Source organism: Anoplopoma fimbria, chromosome 20 (assembly GCF_027596085.1).
Source record: "Anoplopoma fimbria isolate UVic2021 breed Golden Eagle Sablefish chromosome 20, Afim_UVic_2022, whole genome shotgun sequence".
Classification (NCBI taxonomy): Eukaryota; Metazoa; Chordata; class Actinopteri; order Perciformes; family Anoplopomatidae; genus Anoplopoma; species Anoplopoma fimbria.
The window spans coordinates 89,400-102,485 of NC_072468.1; positions in this window are offsets into that span (position 1 = coordinate 89,400).

The following is a 13,086-nucleotide window of genomic DNA, read 5'->3' on the forward strand; positions in this document are numbered from 1 at the left end:
CACAACAAGAAGCCATTAAGCCATGTTGGCACATAACTCCCTAAAACCAACATGACTTGTTTTATTTATACTCTGATTTTTAATTTAAATCAAACAAACAAAATATAATGGGTAACTTAGTGAGCTAATGTTGATGCCTTTAGACAGAGCCAAGCTAGCCGTACTTCCAGTCTTCATGCTAAGCTAAGCAAACCATCTCAGACAGATTTATGAGTGGTAATGATCTTCTGCTCTGACTCTTGACCAGAAACTCAATAAATGTATTTACCAAAATGTAAAACTATTCCTTAAGAGAAGACAGCCTACCATGCAGTTGAATCCTGGCCAGTCTGTGACTTCCTAAAAGTTAAAATAACCCAGTTTTTGCCTTCAGGCAGGAGGTATACTGTCAAGTTCATGCCACAGCACCTGTCAGTCATCTGGAGTGATTGGCTCCAAGACAGTGAAAAGACTGAAATCTTGTGGCAGTATAAATAAACTCAAATCTACTCTTGAGCCTGGATGTTGTCCTGTTGCTGCCTTCGGAGAAGAAGCACAGCTGGTGTACTTTGTCTCTAAGAGGTGCTTGTACTTGGCTGTAAAGGTTAATGTCTGATGCTGCTGTTACATGGTCAGTTTTTAAGGTAATGTATGTTGGCTATTCAACCAACTATAAGTCTATCCCTATTTTCATGATATACTGATACTCAGAGTAGCATGCCTATTGATTTATTGCCACTCTCCATTTTTACTGGTAAGACAACTTCCCATCACCGCCTCAAAATATTGGCCTGAAGACAACACATGCAGACGCAAGTAGATTCTAAAAGCTCTCTTATAGCCTCCAGGCTCCCTGCTCTGGTTGTCACTGTGTGTTTGTTATTTGTTTGGATACTTAGAGTACTCTGAGATTTTTCAGTTTTAAGATAAGAGGTAGAGGTTCAACTCCTGCAAACAGAACATCTTCATTCCTCTCCGTCTGCCACCCACTGGCTCCTCATGTCTCTCTCTCTTTCCCACCATCTTTCTGCATTCATCTCATTAATATCTCTCCACCGACACAAGTGTGGAGATCTCTCTCTCTCCTTCTCCCCACCTCTGTCTCTGCTGTAGGACAGATAATTAATCTCAGATGCAACTCTGAGCCCTTCTCCATGTTTACATCCCCTGTGTGTGAGTTTGTGTGCGCCTGCTATTGTAGGTGTGTGTGTGTGTGTGTGTGTGTGTGTGTGTGTGTGTGTGTGTGTGTGTGTGTGTGTGTGTGTGTGTGTACACAAGTGTGTTTCAGCTGAGTGTATCTCCGTATATTTGTATGCATGTTTGTGTGTGTACAATTTTGTGTGTGTGTGTGTGTGTGTGTGTGTGTGTGTGTGTGTGTGTGTGTGTGTGACTTGCTAATTTGATTAACGGGTGTAAAGAGTTAAGCTAACAGTAATGACTACCAAGCAGTCTGCTGCTGTAGCCAGTGGGCTTCATACTGATTACTATCATCATGAAGATAAACCCATGGAGCAGGATGTGTGTGTGTGTGTGTGTGTGTGTGTGTGTGTGTGTGTGTGTGTGTGTGTGTGTGTGTGTGTGTGTGTGTGTGTGTGTGTGTGTGTGTGTGTGTGTGTGTGTGTCTGAATATGTGTGCTCTGTGTGTTTCCTTATTTATGTGTGGACCAGTGCTACAGGCTTTATGCCTGTTTTTCAGTATGTGTGTGTGTGTGTGTGTGTGTGTGTGTGTGTGTGTGTGTGTGTGTGTGTGTGTGTGTGTGTGTGTGTGTGTGTGTGTGTGTGTGTGTGTGTGTGTGTGTGTGTGTGTGTGTTTGTGTGAACTGAAACCAGTTTCTAATCTTTTATAGCTCAAAGAGAACTGCAGCAGGGAAAGAGCCAAATTCCCACCAATGGCGCCTGTAATGAAACAAAACAGTGACAGTAAACATGTTGTCCATCACCGATCTGACGAGAGAATGTCATCTGCCATCTTGAGCAGTTTAGCTAACAGGTCTGATCTATTGAGGTATGATAATTTGTATCAAGCAACAAGTCCTCTAACCTAAACAAAATACAAGTTGTTTATCATAGCCTTCCAAAATGACACATACAAGCTTTTCTAAGCTGGCAGCCCTCAGCGAATGACACTGACTATGTTTCTAGCACAACACTCCTAATTGTAAACATTATGAAAAACTTGGATATCAATGGCTTAGTCGTAGGACATGGAGCCTTTTACATTAATGTGAGTATGCACGGCTGCATGTAAAAAATAATATTAGTAAAATAATAAAAAAACTTTCATCAGCCACATTAACAGCTTAGTAGGAATATCATTTTTGGGGGAATAAGAGCAAAAACTGGAATATTTTATTTCATATTATAGGCCGATAAAAAGAAGCAATCTGGAGGTTTAATTGATAAGCTGTATGCCTGACTGGGTTGAAGTAACTCACATCATTCTTTTATATGTAAGGCAACATCAGGCCTGACTTAAACATTGCTTTACTAACTTTGCAAAGCAAAATGTGACAAATCAATACATAGATATAAACTGACTAAATTGTTGATATTATCAAAAATGATAAATCGTAAATCTTTCAAATTAACAGGAATTACGATTCAGGTGTAAACCCTTTTAATTCAGTTATAATTGGTCAAAACTTAAACAGGAATTCAAATTCCAATATATAATGTGTGTAATGCATCTATACATAGAATTTCTTTTTAATAGATAGGCCCCATAGTCACCCAGACCAGTTGCAGCTATTTGAGTCCGTACCTGCCCCATATCCGATATTAGTATCGATGCATCCCTAATAACATTGTTAAGAAAACAGTGTGTGAGTGAGCAGACAAAAGTGTGGAGCTCCAGTATCCAGTATGTTTTTCCTACTGCAATGTAAATCTATCTAAAGTCAAAGGGGTTCATCTACAGAGGACCAAGCTGTGGCATCTTCTGTACATCTTCATTTCTTCACGGAAAAGTGGTCAGGGCATTCACTTAGCCTTTGACACTGCCCTTAATGAGGAACTCAAATTCAATTCCATTCAATTCAATTCAATTCAATAATATGTAACTGTTGCAGAGCGGTTTGCATCAATAACCTACTTATACAGTTTAATCTGCAGTGAAGTCGTATTCTGATGTGTTCCACAATATGCTGCTCTGTTCTCCTCACGGCTCTCTGCTCGGCGTTTAGGATCACACAAATCACACACACACTCACACACACACCATACGCCACATGCACAAACACAGGCATGAAATCTCACAAGCAGAGATGCTAATAAACAGAGAACACACACACAAACACGCCAGCACTCAAACAGCGGCAGAATGCAACTGGGAGGCTGCTCCCTTGCCTTGCCTGGAGAGGGAGAAGCTTATTATGGAGCCTTATTGAAGGCTTCAAAGAGTTTAAATTAGGGTGGAGAGGAGGGATTAGGAGACGAGCAAGAGAAAGAGGAGGGGAGAGGCAGAGGAAGAGCGGGTAAGTGAGAAGAAAGGAGGTAGACAGAGAGAGGGAGGAAGTGGGAGAAGAAAAACGGTACAAATAGAAAGAGAGGATAAGATGTGAGGAAGGGGAAGTTAAAGAAGGGGAGGAATGGAGAGGGCAAGGGGGAGGGGAGAGACAAATGGGAGGAGGTGAGTCAAAGAGTTTGCTGGCTCATGCTGATCTTACAGTAGACGACGTTTGAAGTGATTTCAGAGTTTATTTCCATGTGGGAGTCATAACACTCGCTAGGAGTAAAACTCGGTCTTTTCTCATAATGATTGTTCTCACAAAATCAAACACATGACACTGCAGGAAATGCGTAGCTGCAGGTGTAATGGTTGAAACAGTCTGTGTTCATCTCATGTACAAAAACAACACGTGTAACCTTGACAGAACAAACAAAGCATGTACACTGCAGTTTCCTTACAAACAACCAGAGAAGTTCAAATTCCCACCGCAATGTGATAAAGTGAACAAACACTGTCATTATCTATTACTATCACTGAAGGATGACTTTAATTTTGATAACATTAGTCCATGGTCTCAGAGGAATGATTCAACCTGTTGAACCATTACTGGTATTGATAAATGTGTCGAACAAATTTATGCTATTGTTGAAATATTTTCAGATGAAATTAAAGATCTAGGTGCTTAATTAGGGGTCAGAAAAAAAAGTCATAAAACTCTCTAACTTGGAAAAATATTATAAAGGCAGAACTAAAAGAAACATGCTTTTATAAAACTTATAAACTTATAAAATGATTATATATTATCAAATAAATTAAATGACCACAATGTGAAAAATGGCAAATGCATGATCCTGTCAAAAATAAAAGACTATGTAAACCAGAATAAGGTTCCAAACTTAACACATGAATTAGATATATTTTTAGACACTACATGTCCTTCACGTTTGATTAAGTATTGATCTGCAGCATCAACCCTTATTTCCTTTTTTTTCAATATTTACAATTTATTGAGCATTATATTGAGTTTGTATCCAACTTTGTAACAACCCACAGTAACACATAAATCAGAGGTTGTGAATAGGGAGAAACGAAGGAGGCCAGTAGAAGAGAGAGAAAGAAAAAAATGTGAAGTGATGAGATGAAAGAAAGGAATGAGAGGAGAGAGATGAGGGGACAGTGAGCGAGGAGGGACGATTTGACCTAGAGGGACGGAAAAAGGCTGTCAAGGTTGCTAAACATGGAGCACGGAGGAAACACCAGAACAAGAGCAAGAACAGAGAAGAGACGAGATGAAAAGAAAAAGGGAAAGAGGGAAAAAGAACAAAAAAAGGCATTAAAGAGGAGACTAAGAAGGATGGAGGGGAGAGGAGGAGTGGAGAGGGGGAATAGTGCGACTCAGAGGGACAGAGAAAGGCTGTCAAGGTCGCTAAACAAGCAGCAGAGACGACGGCCTAAAGGGATTGGCTGCAGTGCTGAACAGCAGTGACCTGTTAGTCATGGTCACACACACAAACACACAAACAAGGAAGAGAAGATCAAATAAAAAGGAATTTACTGGAAAAACAGAGATGAAAAAGATACAAAGAATGGCCAAACAGATGGAACGGAGGGGAGCAATGGGAAAATAGAAGGGAAAAAAATGGAAGATTTTATTTGTGGTTTGGCTGAACTTGAATTATGAGCCTATTTCAAACTATAGCATCCTAACCTCTCCTTAACCATATTCTGAAGGAGTTATATTTGCCACATATATGCAGGAAGTAGTTTACTTGTTTCCTTAAAATCTAGTCCACATCAACAGCAAACGATTAAAATAAAATTTAATGAGCTTATCTTTTTCTTTCCTCCAAGCTAAACCAATTTGGGTCAATTCAGTTTGTCTGAGAATCTTGTTGTTTTTCCTAAATGTGCCACCAAAATACTCAACACCACTGGGATACATGGATGATACAGGGACAGGCAGATAACAGACTGTCAGTATGATAACCTGTCTGTCAGTCAGTCTGGACAGAGTTAAAAGACGAGGCAGATCATGTGTGTGTGTCTGCTCTACGATTGCCCGAGGGAAAACAACATGGCATAAAGCAACAGTCACCTGTGTGTTCGTGTTTATGTGTTTGTGCCTTAGGGCATACAAAGGTAACAGCACGGTAACAAAATCAGCTTCAGCGTCTGGAACATTTTTACACAACACAACTCTTAAAGTAACATACCCGGTTAATGTACCGTACTTCTACAACAAATAAATGTTGCCGTCACCTGTAACTTTCTTTGATAAGTTTAATTTCATGTTTAATAAAATACAGTTAAACACCAATATGTGTTGGTCTTGACATAATCTGTTCTTTCTGTTGTCTGACAGCTGGGAAAAAACGTAATCAATTACAATTCACCAGTACCTTAGTCATGTTTTGTGCTAATTAAGCACACCAACCCTACTCAACCACCAACAACCACGGAAAAAGCTACAGTCAATGAGAAGTGCTTTCAAATGCTAATTTAATCAGTAAGAAATTAGTGGATGACAGTATGGTTGGGTGATACTGAAATTCCCCCACTGACGACATTGCTACAAAAGGGAGAATATGTTACATTTGTCCGTTGCTGTTTCTAAACACACAGCATTCAAAAAAAGTTAAAGAAACAGATATTTCCCTCTGGAGTTGGTAGAGACCAAAACTGAGCTAAAAGGAGAGTAAATATTGGAGTTATATTATCAAGTTGACAGAATCATGACTCGAAATGAATGGTTATGTAGCTCTAGGTCTGTTGGATTTATAAATAGGAAACTTTGCTATATCAACTTTATAAGGTGATAATATTTGTGACCCAAAAAAAAAACATGAACAGTGCTTAAAAAACCATAGGGTGACATTACAGACCATACGTGTTGTTCAAAAGTCTATAATCCCAGTGCACTAAATAATATATTTCCTGGGAATGCTGCGGTGTCAAAGAACACATTTTCCGATGGTCTGACAAAGCACTATGAATTGTTTTGTATTTACTGTTAATGCATCTTTTGTTTAAAAGTGAATATTGAAACGTGGAATGCAGTTCAGTTCAGTATTAACACTGATTATATTCAATTTGACCCCCATTTCCTGAAAACACGGTCATAATCACTACTTTCAGTCTATTTATGGAAATACAGTGTGCTTGTTTGGTTTTTACACCCAAATGAGCTCCATTTTTGTAACAGCACCAGGAGCTCTGAACCAGAAAATGGGTCCATAGCTTCGGAAAATGTGTTTTATTCCAGGCACTGTACATCTAATTGATTTATTTACACACAAAAAAGCAGTTGCCAATTTCTGCTGAATGTTTCATGTTGTGGTTCTTGTAGTCTGCTCTTTGAGGACTTGGCAGCACTATCAGCTTCTTATCATTGTCCCGGTTGGAAGAATAAATCAAACTGTTATGAAACAGGATTGGTGCGCAGCTCCGGGATGACCAGAAATAACAGTCTGAGGATGTTTGTAAAAGTACCAAATTATTGATGGAAATGGAGTTATATGGTTTTATTTGAACACATATTTATGACAAATACCCAGATGGTTTCACTCTCATTTCCCATCTTTATTTCTTTGTCTCTATTTGACTCTGACAGGCAAAAAACTCACGCTCAAACACACACCCACAGACACAGATTTCATTGTGACTATCAGAAGCGTTATCTCTGCATTGCAGACTATTAAACATTGATGTGTTGTTATTGTAACAGCAGAATCTGGATCAGGCTGAATGACCCAAAATAAAAACACTTTGGCTCGCGACAACACGGATTCTCTGATAAACAACGGTTTTGTCTGCAGTGAACAATTAGAGCAAGCTTTGCCGGGCCCCATTTTGGTGCGAGATAATCTCTTTTTGGGAAGTTATTGTGGGTTTTTTTAGAACATTTTTTGGGAAACTGGTTTCTATTAACAACAGTAAGCACTTTGAGATGCTCAGAAAAAGCTGTAAATAGGACAAGAAGTTGTAGGACCAAAAGAAGACTCGCACCATTCCTTTAGTGTATTTGATTCACCCTGATAAGCAGGACAATCTGGACAATCATCACTCTTTGAGCTTCAGTCAGTGATGTCAAAATCATAACAGGATTTGTTTAAAAAATGTATGGTTTTTTTCTTGCCCTGCTTTGTCTACTTCCATTTCAATTTCAGCAATTCTGCTCTATTGCCTGTTCCCTAACCCTAACCCCATACGGAAGTAATGATACTATTTGATGGGACCTCTATCTGTCTCTTGCAGGTCTCCCAACTTTGAGAGTGCAATATTAAATCGCTAATGTATAGCGTTTAGGTTTTCTTCCACAGGTGTCTTAGTGGCTCAGTGGGGCCACTAAGGAAAAAAAGAAACTCAACAGAAAAATTCAAGTCAAAGAATATGTGAATATATGAATGTCTCTCCATAGTGGAATTAAGGAATTACTGGCTTCCAGGGTGACTAATAGACGGACAGAAAGGTTGGTTTAATTCAGATGAGACTTGTGGCCTCTCTCTCCCTCTGTCTCTCCGTCTTCCCCTCAATGTGTGTGTGTCAGCAGCTCAGTCAAGCAGGATAATTCAGTTCTCACTCTGCGGATAAGGACTTCTATCCAGCTTTAGTCTGTCACAACATTTGTTCCACATTTAAATTAGACTGCTGCAGTGGGATGATTGCATATAGATTTGCAGAGGAGGGGAGAGAAGGAATTGGGAGAGAGGGGAGTGAAAGAGGGAAGAGATGTGCGAAAAACACAACGGGGGAGAGGAGAGAGGGAGGACATGGGAGGAGAGATGGTGGAAAAGAGAGAGGAGGGAAGAGAGAAGACACAAAGGAAGAGTACTACTTTTTCCTGCCAGAAACGTTCAGTACGATCAACTGTTGTTGTTTCACAATCAGTCTGGTCCCCACGACAACTGTCCTGGATTCTGATGCATGCATTTCACACATCAACACGCATCTCTTATAAATAGGCTGGAAATCAGACATGGCATGTAAACCTGCCTAAAACTATGCAAATGTACTAACTTCTTAGTACATTTTAGTATAATCAATTATGAAGATACATCATATTTTTATAACCTGATCATATATGTTTTGTAGGTATGTTCCAGTAGGTATGCCCCCCCAAGTGTTTTTGGCCCTAATCATGTTCAGAGTTTTTTAACATTGGGTATTAGCTGATACCCAGTAGGGATGCAGCGCTCCAACTTTGTCTGTCCCAATACTGAAACCTGTGCTTTGAATCTCAGCCAATACTGAGTACAAATCCAGTTCCAGTGTTTGATTTATTTATGTCTGAGGGATTTACTGAATTGTAATTCAGTATTATTAACAACTGAATTGTTATCTATTATTAAAAGCAAGCAAGCAAGTGTGAAAGACCTCCAAACAGCTGCTTTGTTGATAGCTTGTTGATATCGGCGTGCTGCTGACACATGACAATTCAGCTATTTAAATCAGTACTGGCCCGATATCCAACATCAGTATCTGATTGGTGCATCCCTTATACCAAGTCTGTTTTTATATTTGTATTTACTTAAATGTTGATCTGACACTTTAAAATAACAAATTTACCTACAACATACATACATGTGGAGTAAAAACAAGGCTACAAGTTGTCCTTCTGAAATGTAATGAAGTATAAGTATGGAGAAATCAAAGTACCTCAGAATTGTAACAACTTCTACATTCCATCACTGCTATCTGGTGTGTAAAGTTCACACCCTGTGTTTTCTATTTGAAGAAGAATCTGGACCCATAAGGGTGAAATATATATTTTTTTGCCTTTCTCTGTCTGTTTGTATTCCAGTCAAATGCAGTTGTTTTTCTGAGCAGACAGGGAACAGTGAGGTCACAGTGACACTGTCTAACAGCCTCAAAAAACAAACAAAAAACAAAAGAGACAGACCTTGAAACACAACCCAAATAAATCTGTAGCCGATGCATCCGCTACCAATGCACTATGCACACCACATAGTAAATAAATGAGTCATTTGAAAAAACTTAAAAACATACTTACAAATGTTAACATAGGTCAAAGATGCTAAAAGCTCTGGTCATTAATCTTCTCTGACACTGAACCAAAGTGAAGGCTAAAGGACCTTATAGAAGACTTAGCAAAACAGTGTGAAACAATGCACTAATCACAAAAGAATATAGTGATGTTGCACATCAAATTAAACAGCAGAACCTGGGCTACAAGAATATATAAGCCATTTTTACACGCTCCAAACACAACTCAAACCCCAACTAAATTAATTACCAAATATCAATATCCATATAGCGCCACTTAGTCAACCAACTCGCCACATTTCTGGCTCTACCGCTATGGGACTTTATGCAGTACACACAAACAATATCTCAAAAGAAAGCAGACAGTCCACAGATTCCGGACATATACAATCATATACAAACATATACATCAAATCCCTCTACATCAAAGGATCAGCGAGATGTAAGCCAAAGAACACCAACAACAGAAATCGCTTCATCAAACGATAGTTGTAAATTTTCTCTTATCTTAGCTGTTTTGCCGTGAAAGGTTTATTTTACCGGTAAATATGCAATTTTCAAGCAGAGGCCTAAAAAATAGGTGTGTTTTTATTTATTACTTTGACCATTTTCCTTTTTTTTAACATATAAAGGGGTGATTTCAGTCATTAGCAACACTGGCTATTGCATCCCTCTCAGGGTTTGAACAATTAACCTGATTAATATAACAAGTTAAGACTAATACAAACAAGGTAAGTTATTCAAATGATGGCTAATTAGTGGCTGTTAACGGAAAAAACTCAACTTACATCCAGTTGTTGGGTTTTTATTTCTAAACCTGTCTGGGCTCCACATAAAATTAACTGTTTTATAAGGAACCAGTTAAAATCCTTCAATAAGCCTTGAGAGAGTTTGACACAAACTCCACTCTAAAACTAACAGGCTAGTGTTTAAATTTGGTTTACCCCGAGTGGGAGTTACAGCAGGTGGATATATTGATGTTAAGTCTTAAAAGCTCCAGATAAATGTTTTCTTTTATCAGGCAGAGCATGAAGTGGAAGCTTCCTGTTTTCACTGTTGATTGTATTCTCACTAAATACATTATAAAGCTGTTCACTGTTCAGAGCCAGAAGAAAAATGTGTGTGTGTGTGTGTGTGTGTGTGTGTGTGTGTGTGTGTGTGTGTGTGTGTATATGTGTTTGTGTTTGTGCTACAAGCAAGCAATGGCATAGAACTGTGTGTTTTAATTTTCATATATTTGTGTGTGTGTGCGAAATGATTTTGCATGCTTTGAACAGTACATGTATGTGTGTTTGGTAAAGTATGTGTGAGTGTGTGTTTGTGTAGGTGTCTGTCATATCCAGCACAAGAATCTTTGCTTTAGCGTGATCTCCCCCTCTCTCCCTCCCTAACCGATGGTGACAGTTGTTCTTTTTAAAGCAGAGTGGATCAGAATGCAGGCGGAGCGGCTGTTAATTAATGATGGCCTGTTTATCCTCCCAGGAGCACCTAGGGTGGTCATATCCCGAGTCTACTGAGTCTGCTGGCTTACACCTCAAAGTAACATCCAATTCCTTAAAAAGGCTGTGTGATAAAGTCAAACAATCCAATCACATTTCTACTCGTCATACTTTGCTCATGGATAGAAGCCAAGCTTTTTGTGTATTATCTTGATGCAGAAGGGTATTTATAATAACGTTTTCGAAAGTAGTTCATGTTGCGAATGGTTGTGCTTAGGTTAAGGAAACATAACGACTTGGTTAGGGTTAGCAATAACATCATGGTTTGGGTTAAAATAAGTATATTTGCTACAGGTTAGGGTTAGGGTTGGGTTTAGGGTTGGAGGGTTGGCGGGTTGGCGGGTTGGAGGGTTGGAGGGTTGGAGGGTTGGCGGGTTGGAGGGTCGGGTTGGAGGGTTGGAGGTTGGAGGGTTGGAGGGTTGGAGGGTTGGAGGGTTGGAGGGTCGGAGGGTCGGAGGGTTGGAAGGTTGGGTTGGAGGGTTGGAGGTTGGAGGTTGGGGTTGGAGGGTTGGTTGGGGTTGGAGGGTTGGAGGGTTGGAGGGTTGGAGGGTTGGGCGGAGGGTTGGAGGGTGGAGGTTCGGGGTTGGAGGGTTGGCGGGTCGGAGGGTTGGAGGGTTGGAGGGTTGGAGGTTGGAAGGTTGGAGGGTTGGTTGGGGTTGGGTTGGGTTGGAGGGTTTGGAGGTTGGAGGGTTGGAGGGTCGGAGGGTTGGAAGGTTGGAAGGTTGGAGGGTTGGAACAGGGTGGAAAGGGAGATAAAACAATGCTCCAACTGTAAAACAAATAAGCTCTGCCCTCCACTCACATGATCTGTTCTCATGGAGACACTAATTGGGTCTTGTGTGATGGTATAAAGATGTGGTGGGCTACTGCTCAAGCATCCCTGGGCGTGAGACCAGGTTGGTTCAAATTCGAAGAAAAAAAAAGCTTAGATTTTATTATAAGTGAACACATGTCGCCTAGGTCCAGACTGACTCTAAAGCTATGATTTAAACAGAAAAAAACATTAAGTTACCCATTTGAGGAGCTGAAATGTTCAGAATTTTTGCTTGATAAGTTATTATAAACATAATGGATTATCAAAATTTGTATTGATTTATTTTTCCATTTTGATTTATTCATTTATTAACTACTCATTTCAGCATTGATACGTATAATCATGTAGCATGTTAGTTTGTCTTTGTTTGTTATAGTCCTACATTTAAAAATGCATCAGCAGCAATCTATAACATATTTACTAAAGCACCGGCTGATGCAGAGGGTATTATTTGATGTAGACTTGAGCTGACATCAGTGATCCATATATACAGTAATATTGTAGCAGTGGATACTGCTAATTCATTTGGTTTGTTTAAAAACTAATCTGTGTAAATTGCAAAAGACAGGAGATTTAATTGTCATTCTTCAAGCAAACATTTTGTTCAACTTTAATGTACTTCCATTACACCTCAGCAGCAGATCTGGAGTTGAATAGTATTTAATTTAATCCAAATTCTTTTGGAATCCTTATCTAATCTGTTTAGCTTTTAACATTTGTAAATACAGTCAGATAATTAAATAAGCCAAGTAAAGCAGAAACACAATTTTTGAGTTCATAACCTTTTAGATAACATCTGAAGATGAAATGAGCAGCCACATGTAGATTGGTTGGGAAGGAGCCTAGAAACTAGATGATAGCCAAGTGATTCACTAAAAGATTTGTTGGTTCTTAGTTTACCAAATCATGGGCCGCAGTCAAAAAATGTCCTCCTAACGTCTATTCCTTACCACTTTTCTTTGACCTGGATGGAAAACATCATGAGGTCAAGGAAAGATGTGAAAGAGAATCCATAAGGATTTAGGAAAAGACAACTGTGGAGCTTGGAGAATCCTACTACGAAATTATGATGCGACGGTGGATGTCACTGATGTAGGTCTGCCAATGTGAAACTACAACGAAGGATGACTACAAAAAGTGCAACTAAAACATGACCCCATGAAACCTCTTATACTGTGGCATGCAGGCTATATAAAATGCTCCTTCAGCGACTGGCCGCTTCACTCGTGGTGTGTGAAGGACAGAAACCGGAGGTCCTTCCTTCCTGCTGCTGTCACACTTAATGATCAACACTACTTCAGTAGAAACTGACAATTCAGTCATATAGAATACCATAAAACTGT